The sequence below is a fragment of the Tupaia chinensis genome, unplaced genomic scaffold (genome assembly GCF_000334495.1).
Source record: "Tupaia chinensis unplaced genomic scaffold, TupChi_1.0 Scaffold000627_1, whole genome shotgun sequence".
Lineage (NCBI taxonomy): Eukaryota > Metazoa > Chordata > Mammalia > Scandentia > Tupaiidae > Tupaia > Tupaia belangeri.
The window spans coordinates 7,990,056-8,000,276 of record NW_006160147.1 but is presented as its reverse complement, the minus strand read 5'-3'; the positions used below and the strand labels follow the sequence as shown (position 1 = coordinate 8,000,276).

Genomic DNA, 10,221 nt, shown 5'->3' with positions numbered 1-10,221 from the left:
CCCTACTAGTTTCCTTGAGAGTTCCTTTTCTACGAATTGTGTCATATGACAATTATTTTTTGTGAAAAATAGAGTCCTTCCTCAGTCTTGGGAGGTCAGGTATTCTAGTGAAAAAACCATGGATGCTTAAAGCCTAAAGATCAACCATTGAAGTCTGGCTTCGCCATATCCTGGTTGTGGTTCACAATGCTATGTGTTCACCGAGTTCTACTGTTTCTTTCTTTGGCCACATAGGAAGTTTACTTAGGAGGCCCACCAGTATTTCTGGCCGAGGATTGTGAGATGAAGTGATTATATTGTTTCAGAGCTGAAGTGTGAAATAGCCAGTGGGAGTTCCTCCTTGCTCTCTAACCTTGCTGCCATCACCTTGAAGGCCATATGTCCTGGTTGGTGCAGCTACGAGATGGCAGAAATTCCTGAGGTGCATGTGGGACGGAGGGTCTCCCCATAGTCTTACATATTACTTTGTGCAAGCAACAGATAAACTTCTGTTGTGCTAAGATGCTTAGGCTTCATAGTTGATTATTTTTACTGTAGCATTGCCTATCCTAAAATACTAGTTCTCTGGCTTTGTACAAGCTACTTAACAATACTGAAGCTATAAAAAGGGGATAATAATATCTTCCTCAAAAGGCCATCTTAAAAGACTGCAGTGATGCCTCAACAAGATACCGCATATACATTACTCAGAATGGAGCCTTGGCACATGGCAAGGGTTGGAAAAATATTTTGTCCCCTCTGTTCTCTCAGGAAAATATATAGCTATTTTTTTAAGTAGTACTTAAACAAAGGAGCAAATACAACCTACAGTACTCAAGACTGCACGTGCAGTTTCCAGATGATAAAGGGATGAGCCTATGTCTGTGGTGTTGGTTTGACTCTCAGTCCTTTACCTGGAGTGGACTTTGATAAAGTGGCCCCTGCCTAGAGAATGCCACCATCATGTCAAGGCGTCTGGAACCCAAGGCACCTATGTTCCTTTCTAAACATCATATTTAGAAAGATTATTGACAGATGAGGAACCTTCTAGAGGAAGGTAAACATATTAGAATAAGTCAGGAAATCATGGGACTGTGGAAATAACCTACTACAAGTGAAAGACTGAGTAAAAACCTACTACAAGTGAAGTTGCTATATTTAGTAAATGAAAACAGAGAAGTTGCAGTAAAATTTGAATTTTAGATAAACAATGAATAATATTTTAGTGTAACTAATCCCTCTGCAATATTTGGAGCCAAGTATTCCTTATTTAGCTGAGATTCAAATTTAACTGGGATTCCTTTATTTTTTCTAGCAATTCTAGCTATGGGGAGCTTAGGATCCCTTACTGGAGATAGGCATTAATGTGATATGAAGACATAACCTCATAGTCATGATGATAAACTCCTACTTATACTGGAATAATGTGAGCTGATGGGTGTACAAACTTCCGAGCAAACAACAGGAAAAATCAGAATGAGATGGCATTATCCTGAGAGGATTGCATGGGAGAGGCAGATTTGGATGAGGGTAGTAATTTTAGTTATCCTCACTAAATATAGATATAGGTAAGTAAGAACAACTCTTTCTTTTTGGTTTGCCCTAATATACACAAGCAGTTACAAAGCAGAATAGTAAGATGTAGGTAGTGCTTTCTCACAATTTTGGCCATTCCTCCCTTCTTTCTTCTGGCCCTCGCACACTAATCAATGCATACATTTATAGAGGAACTGTGCTAATGGCTCTCTCTTTTTTTAAAAAAACATTATTATTATTATTACTATTATTATGTTTAATTTGACCAGAGAGAGACAGAGAGAGAAAAAGAGAGAGAGAAAGTGAGAAAGCAAGTCATCAGGCCCAGGACTTGAACTGCTATCGGCTGTGTGAGAACCCAGTGCCTTAACCACCACACCACCTGCCGGCCCCTAAGTGCTCTCTTCACATAACAATACTTTGTAAGAAGGGAAATCATATCTCACAAAATCTACAATGACTTAGAAAACTTACAAGCAAACTCTCAGGCTGTCTGTATGTTTAGTAGAAGAGGGTTCTCGGTAAGCGGGAGCAGAGGAAGGACCAGTCCAAGTTGACTTGCAGGGGACAAAGTCACTCTCCTTACCTCAGATCTTTTTACTTTACTATCACTGATCATTCTAGTAAACTATGCTCACTGGGGAAGATGAGAGCACAGAGAAAAATATAAAAAGATGGAAAATACTAACATTTTGGATACTTTCTCCCTGCTTTCTCTCCACTTTTTTCTTTAGTATTAAGTAGATTTTAGGCAAATTATCCCCCCCACCCCTCAGTTCACAGTTTCCCAAAGTTATGAAAATCTCTTTCTGTGTATTTTAGATCATCCATTTTGAATTCTGTTTTAAGGGCAAAGAATTAGATTGAGTAAGGACTCCTCACCCTTGCCCTAAGGGAAATTGTCCAGACTTTGACCTGTGAAAGCAGAGGTCCTAGGAAAAGAAAGTGCCTTTTCTCTATTGCCTTCGAGACTTGCTGGGCAATTGTTCTGAGTTCAGATGGAAACTTCCTGCCCAGACTAGCTTTGACTCCTGTCTTTATCAGGTGTTGGACTCCAGTTTTACTAACTCTTGAAGGCCATAAAATGAGCCTGTCCCATTTGCATTTACTCCTCTGTCCTCTGTGTTCGTAAACACTCCCTCCCTGCCACTACCCTTTGCCCTTCCTGTCCATGAAGGCCAGAAACATCACCCTGTTCCCAGAGAGCTGCCCCTACTCTCAAGTATTGTCTCTTTTCTCTCTGGCTCCTGGAGAATTCACACCCCTTCAGCAATGGGTGGGGGAGAGGGGGGTCACACAAAACACAGATTCCAGTTCTAGGCCCGAGACTTCCTGGGAGAGGAGAAGTCCAAGCCAGCTCACTGCTCAGTGAGTGAGTTATGAAACATCTGAATGGGCGTGCTATTTGCTTTTCATTAACAGCTGCAAAGACTGATGATCACAGCCTGCAACACCTGCATGTGATGCACACACGGAGACAGAGGCCTTTTGCAGAGCACACACCTAGCTAGACTCTGGGTTGGGTATTAGACAAACATTGTTCCCTTTGGTCTTCACAGGCTCTATCAGGTACATTTGCCACTGTTCCCATTGCAGGAACGGGCCTTTAGGGGAGCAACAGAAGTGTCTAAAGCCACATAGCTGGTGATATAGACTTGAACTTGAGTTTTCTGCTCTCTCACTCTGAAGTCTAGGCTTTTTACTACTGTCCTGAATCACCTCCCCAAGAGCAGAGCATCCCAGAGCTAGAGGGCCTTCAGTGCTTCCCACTGTGGCTGCATGTTAGACTCACCTAGGGAGCTTTGAAAACATGAATGTCCCTGACTATCTGCAAGCCAACTGAGTCTCTGGGTGAGGCCTGCTCTTGCTATACACACACACACACACACACACACACACACACACACATACTTGAATTCTGAGGAGCGGCCTGCTGAGAAGGTGTAGAATTGACATCTTTATTTAACAAACAATGGAAGTGACAACCTGTGAGCCCAAGTTCAAGTTTCTATTGAGTAGCTAAACTGGAGCAAGGTCCAGTCCATACATAGACCCCTGTGTAGCCACGGTAACTGATGGGAGGTACCGATTAAAAGCCTTTGAATGGTGTCAGTTCCATATAGAAAGTCAAATGCACTCATACTCCCTTCCCCTCTGAGCTCAAGGTGTTTATTTCTCCATCTCTGCCCTCAAATTTAAACATTAGGACATTTAGTTTGTCTCTCTTAGTATCCCTTTTAGGGATCATATTTAAATTTTTTTTTTCTTTCAAATTTCTTTTGCCATAGGGCACATACACTTGCCAAAGAGAGACAGAGAGAGGGAAAGTGAGAAATCACCCCCTGGAGGGTATGGGTACACCACAATCCTTTCTCCTCCATTTTCTTTTTGGGATTTTTGGGCATGCACACACATGCCTGGCATAATTTTCTTTTATTTTCTTTTTTTAGAAGTATTTTATTTAACTTTATTTATTATCATTATTATTATTTTCCAGTTTGATCAGAGAGAGAGAGGCAAAGTAGAAAGTAAGCCACCGGTTCTGAGACTTAAACTGTAGTTAGCCATGTGAGAGTCCAGGACCCTCAATCACCACATCATCTGCTGGCCCCAACCTGGTGTGATTTTCAAACCACTGAGTCTGGAACTCAAACTGTGGCTGGCCATGTGGGAATCCAGCTCTTTAATCACCATGCCACCTGTTTGGCTTCCATACTTAGAATTTTAAAGCAACACACATGTTGTAGCTGAGTGACCACAGCAAGTTAAAAATCAAATCTGCATTATTTCCTGCATAAGAACTCTAACCATAGTTACTATGTTTTTTTAAAAATTAATTATTTTACAACTTAAAATATTGTCAAATATAAATATATTAACAGGTTAACGGATAAGCAATATGTGGTTTGTACATATAATGGAATATTATTTGGCCTAAAAAGGAAGAAAAATTTCTGATGTATACTACAACATAAATGATACTAAGTGAAATAACTCAGAAACCAAAGGAGAAATGACGTATGATTACCCTTGCATGAGGTATCTAGAATGGGTAAATTCAGAGACAGAAAGTAGAATAGAGGTGGGCTGCCCCTGTGGCCTGGTGGTGAAGGGATCTGGATCCCACACGGCCAAGTGCGCAGTTTGAATCCCAGCCCTGGTGTCTTGAAAAACTCTCCAGATGTATATGTGTGTGTGCAAAGTCCCAGCAGGATGGAGAAACGGAGGAGAAGGGATTACAATGTGACCATGCCCTGTTGTGGGGTGGTTTCTCCCTTTTCCTCTCTCTGTCTCTGTGGTAAGCACGTGTGCCCTCTGGCAAATGGAAAACAAAAAAGAAAGAAAGAAAGAAAGAAAGAGAGAGAGAGAGAGAGAGAGAGAGAAAGAAAGAAAGAAAGAAAGAGAGAGAGAAAGAAAAAGTAGAATAGAGGTTACCAGAGGCAGGGGTCAGAGGGAATGAGGAGTCATTATTTAATGGGTACAGAGTTTCTGTTTGAGATGATAAAAAAGTTCTGGAAATAGATAGTGGTAATGGTTGCACAATATTGTGAATGCTTTTGGTGTCACTAAATGGTACACTTAGAAATGATAAAATGGCAACTTTTATGTTATATATATGTTAACATAGTAAAATAAATACACATATACCGTAAAATTACAGAATATAACAACTTTAAAATGTAAATAAGATCCTGTGAAGGAGCACTGACGGCATGGGGAGCAGATGCCCGGGTGCACACACCCCACCTCACTCTCTGCTATTGCTTAGTCTCATTTCCCAGACCCTCAGCCTGCCACATGGCTGCATGCAGTCCCTTCAGACAGGTGTCTCTCTCATTCCTCTCGGTGAGGCATGGCCACATAGCCAACCTCACAAGGCAGGTCTATGGCAAAGGTCAGGGAGGCTGGCCTTTGGTATAGGGAACCTAGCTGCCAGAGGTTAGTGGCTAAATAATAGAGATAGAGGTGGTTGGGGGTAGGAAGAGGGTGTGGTGGTGGGCCAACCTTTCTGCAAGTGGAAGATCAGAACTCTGGGATGAGTTAGAGAATATTTCTTCTCTGGGAGCCAGCCAGTTATGGCCAGCATGTGGCTCCACCAAACTGCAGGCTGCACTGGGCTGTACAGACGGGCTCGCCATTCAGGAGTTCCCTTGGGAGACACAACAGAAGGAGCCATAGCCCCTGAGGTGCCCAGACCCTGAGCTCAGGGTGGGGGATGCCCTTCCTTGGTGAGGGGAAATTATCATACCCTTTCTTAATCTCATCAGCTCCTCAAGGCCTTGCCTCTCTCCAGGCCCCCTAGCTGCCCTTCTCTCATTCAGAACAGTTCCATGCTGGTAACCTCCAGCCTCTGCGATGAAAGGACTGGAGGCCAGTTCTGTCTCCGTCTGTGCCTACACTAGACTGTCAATACAGAAAATGCTTGAAGAGGTACCACCTCCAGCCTCTGCGATGAAAGGACTGGAGGCCAGTTCTGTCTCCGTCTGTGCCTACACTAGACTGTCAATACAGAAAATGCTTGAAGAGGTACCACCTCCAGCCTCTGCGATGAAAGGACTGGAGGTCAGCTCTGTCTCTGTCTGTGCCTACACTAGACTGTCAATACAGAAAATGCTTGAAGAGGCACCTGGTAGTATCTGTTGTGGCTGTTTCTACATATCAGTGTCCCCTCTGGGGACCCCAGCCAACCTGGGTGATCCGAGGTTTGGAACAAAGGTACAAATAAGAGTTTTCATGTACTGGGTCTTGACTGGGTCTGGGAGACATGAAGTCCAGGATCTGGTGGGCTCTGATCTAGGGTTAGCAGGGGTAGAGTCAGGCGACTTAGGCCATGGGTTCATCTTCAGTCCTAGGTATTGGTTATGAATGTGAGTGCTGGAGCAAACCTACCTGGGCTCTAATCACCAGGTACTACCTGGGACTGAGTTGAAAGTATGCCTCACCTTCTTCATCCACTGAGTAAGGATAAATAAGCGTCTACCCCACAGAGAGGTGGTGGGTAGAAAACAAATTAATACATGTAAGAGCCTAGAATGGTGCCTGGCACACTGCAGATGCTCAGTAAACATTACCTAGCAGTTAGGGTGACTGTCTGATTTCTCCCAGATCTCAGCCCCAAGCTAATGCGCATGTTGTCTGTTGGGTGAACCTTCCAATGAGGTAGGCAGGGGTGAGGTGGAGTAAAGGGTATGGAATAGCGTCTCCCAAGCTGACAGCCCCTGGCTTCTGTCCTGCCTACTGATGGCCCCTCCTGGGGCTGGGCCTCTGTCCGTGCCTCAGTAGCATAAGACGCTCACCTCTCTCTGGTTCCCACAGAGGGGCATGGAAGACTGACTGATTGTCTGGACAGGGGGGCAGTTGAGCAGGAGTACAGGCCATGCCAGCTTTTGTTACGTGGCAAATCCCCAGGGCCATTCCTGGAGTCCACCCTGTCCCATAGACGAGGACTCAGTCATGACTCACTGCATTCAGGTGCCTGAGCCTTAGTCACCAGGCGCCCCTTCTTCCAACCCCGAGATCCACAGCCTGGACTGGGCTCTCTTAGCCTCTCTTGACTTCTCCCCTGTCCTTCTTTTCCGCCTTCCATTGTTCCGTAGCTCCATTTGCTCAGATCTTGGCTGAGCTCCTCGGCAAGCTGGATGATTTGGGCTTGATGGATGCATGGATAATGGAGACAGCAGCTTTTAATACCACTCCCGCACCCTGTTTGAGACATTGGCAGGAGTGACTGATGAGCAGGCAAAGGATACTGTCTATATGGGTGACATTTCTGTAATCTGGGGGAAGGTGCCTCAAAAAAGACTCCCCTCCATAGCTGGCCAGTGTGTGCATTGCCACTACCAGTAATATTCCTTTTTTTGCTGAGAGTAAAGCTGCAGCTAGAAGGCATGGGGACCCACTCAACTCTTGCTTATTTGCTTATTTGCACTTCACAGCGAATCTGTTCACTCTACAAGTATGAGCACCTCTCTGTGCCAGGCAGTTGGAAAAGAATAGTGAGCAAAATAGCCCCGAATCTCTGCCTTCTTGATGTTACCTTTTAATGGGGAAAGACACAAGATAAATATGGTAAATAGGTTAAATATATAGTTGGCTAAAAGGTGGTAAATGTTGCAAAATAAAAATAAAAATTAGGGGCCAGACCATGGCCTGGTGGTTCAGGTGGTTCACATGGCTGACCACGTGGCTTGAGTCCCCAAACTGGCAGCTTGAGAAACACTCCAGGTGTATGTGCATACATGCTCAGGATCCTGAAAGGAGGGAGAAATAGACAGTATGACCATTTCCCACTTGGGGAGGAGGGACTTTTTCACTTTTCCTTTCTCTTTCTGTCTCTTTCCAGCGAACACATGTGCCCTCTGGCAAATAAAATTAAGTAAATAAATAAATAGATAAATAACCCCTGATAAGGTAGGATTGGTGGGATTAGGAAAAGGGGGAGGGCAGGGATGGAGCAGGGAAGTGGGCTGTCATTTTAAATAGAATGGTCAGAATAGGCCTCACTGAGACTTGGAACGGATGGACAGATGGACGGGCAAAGAGCACTCCGGGCAGCAGGAGCTGCTGGAGCAAAAGCCCTAAGGACAGTCCTGGCCGTTTGGAGGCAAATGGCTGGAGTGACAGCAGGAAGGGGTTGTAATAGTGGAGGCAGAAAGGGAACGTGGGCGCTGGATGGGGGAGTTTAGACCATGTGGGGTCTCCTATGTCTCAGCTTTGGCTTTGGCCTCGAGTGAAATGGGGAGGTAGTGGAGGCTCTTGAGCAGGGGAAGAACATAACCTGTTGTGTTAGGACTTGGCTACGGACAGGTCGGGAAGCTGGTGCTGAAGTTAGGGAAAGGGAGGCTCAGCCAGAAGGGTGGAAGAGGATTCTGTTTACTTTTGGAAGAGAGAACTAACAGAATTCCCTGAAAGATTGGTGTGGGCAGAGAGAAACAGGAGTCTAGGATGACCTTAGCAGCCACTTCCTAAGCATAAGTTCTAATGAACCAAGGCTCCAGGGGAGATGAGTGCTCTGAAGCAGGAGTGTAGGTGGGAGGGAGAGAGGACAGGGGTGCATAGAGGGGAGGCTGAGGTGCATGAACAGCATCCCAGCTCCCTTTCTCCTTGGTCAGACCCTAATCTAGCCTTGGGCTCTACTTCCAGCTACTGTCTCTGAACACATTGAGTTCTGAAGTTCCAAAGCCTGTGCTGGGGCCCTGAAGTTCTGGGGAGGCTGGATCCCCACTTGGGAATGACCAGTGCCCCTGAAGAGAGGCCCACTGAGCTGCATAACAGCTCCAAGACTTGGTCAGGGAGTGTGTGGGGGGCCCAAATGAAGCAATTGACATTTCCCTCCTGTGAAGCCAAACCACTCCAGGGCCTGCCCCAGCCTGTCAAGTCTGAGACATGAAAGCTCATTTACCTGGGCTCCTGGGATCAGACGGGGAGGAGGTGGGGATTTAAAGGGCCACGGCCACTCATGGTGAGGCCCTCTGCATTCCTACCTGCCTCAGCTGGTCTCCTCCAAGGTCGTGGCTTGCAACATCACCCCTAGTCTACTGAGTTCATTATTATTGAGCTCTTTGTCATATCCTCCGGTCATGGGCCAGAGGGTAAAAGTTTCCTGGAAGTCTTGAGTTCAGGGAGTTGGAGATGTGGAGAGAAAGGGACCGCCAGATGGGAGGGGGCTCAAAACTCAGGTATGTTAGAAATGACCCTTGTCCCTGGGGTACTTGATGGGGTCTCCCTGTGTTCCACAGAGGCCAATGAAGGGAAGTTGCTTGTGCTAATCCTGACTGCTGAGTTAAGCCAGATTTCAGGAAGATGCTTCCAGGCCTGGGGGTAGAGGGGAGTAGAGAGGAAGGAGGACAAGACATGAGCTTTTACTGGTGTTACCGTTAAGCATCTAGACAACTTATGGCCTATTTGCTATAGTATTTCTCCTGTCCACCTGACTGTGTGCTAAGTTAGAGCCTGAGGGCTAGAAATGCCCAGTGAAATTCACAAAATCCTATATCTTTCCTTAAGGGTTCTCAGGACATATCCTACAATGGTAACCAACTGTCCGTTTAGGAAGCAATGACCAGCTGGAGTGGATAGTTAAGAATCTCCTTTAGGGCCAGACAATGGTGTGGTGGTTAAGGTCATTGGATCCCACACAGCTGACTGCATGGTTCAGTTCTGGACCTAGACGGCTTGAAAAACATGCTGGGCATGTGTACATGTGTGCCCAAAATCTTGACAGGAGGGAGAAATGGAAGAGAAGGGATTGTGGTGTGACTATTCCCCCTTGGGGATCCCTTCTCACTTTCTGCCTCTCTCTCTCTGTTTCTATCCAGCAAGCACAAACCCTCTAACAACGGATAATAATACAATAATGAAAGAATCTCCTTTAAATTGCAATTTTTAGGCAACTAATACAGGCTCCCTAGGGCCAAGATATAGACTGAGTTGACCCTCCAGGTCTCCCTAAAAAACCTCTGGCCCTAACCTAGGGAACCGGTGTCCTTTGAGACCAGCCTCTCAGGTTGGACCTGTTGCTGCCATTGATGTGGCTCTAAGCTCAGAGCTCTAAGCCAGGAGCCGCTGGGGTCCCACAGAGGAAGCCCGTCCTCAGAGCGCAGGGGGCCAAGGGAAGAATGCCTTGATTGCATTAGTCTAGCCAGGCTTCAGCGTTTCCGCTTTCCACCTCTGTGCTCAGGGTTGTTTCCTGACCCTCCAGGCAGG

At 45.8% G+C, this 10,221-nt stretch overlaps 1 protein-coding gene across 3 annotated transcripts in view; it reads left to right on the top strand.

Moving 5' to 3' along the window:
- LAMB3 (laminin subunit beta 3) overlaps nt 1-10,221 on the top strand; it is a 69,021-nt gene that overhangs the window by 14,081 nt on the left and 44,719 nt on the right. The gene's annotated exons all lie outside the window — the stretch shown is intronic.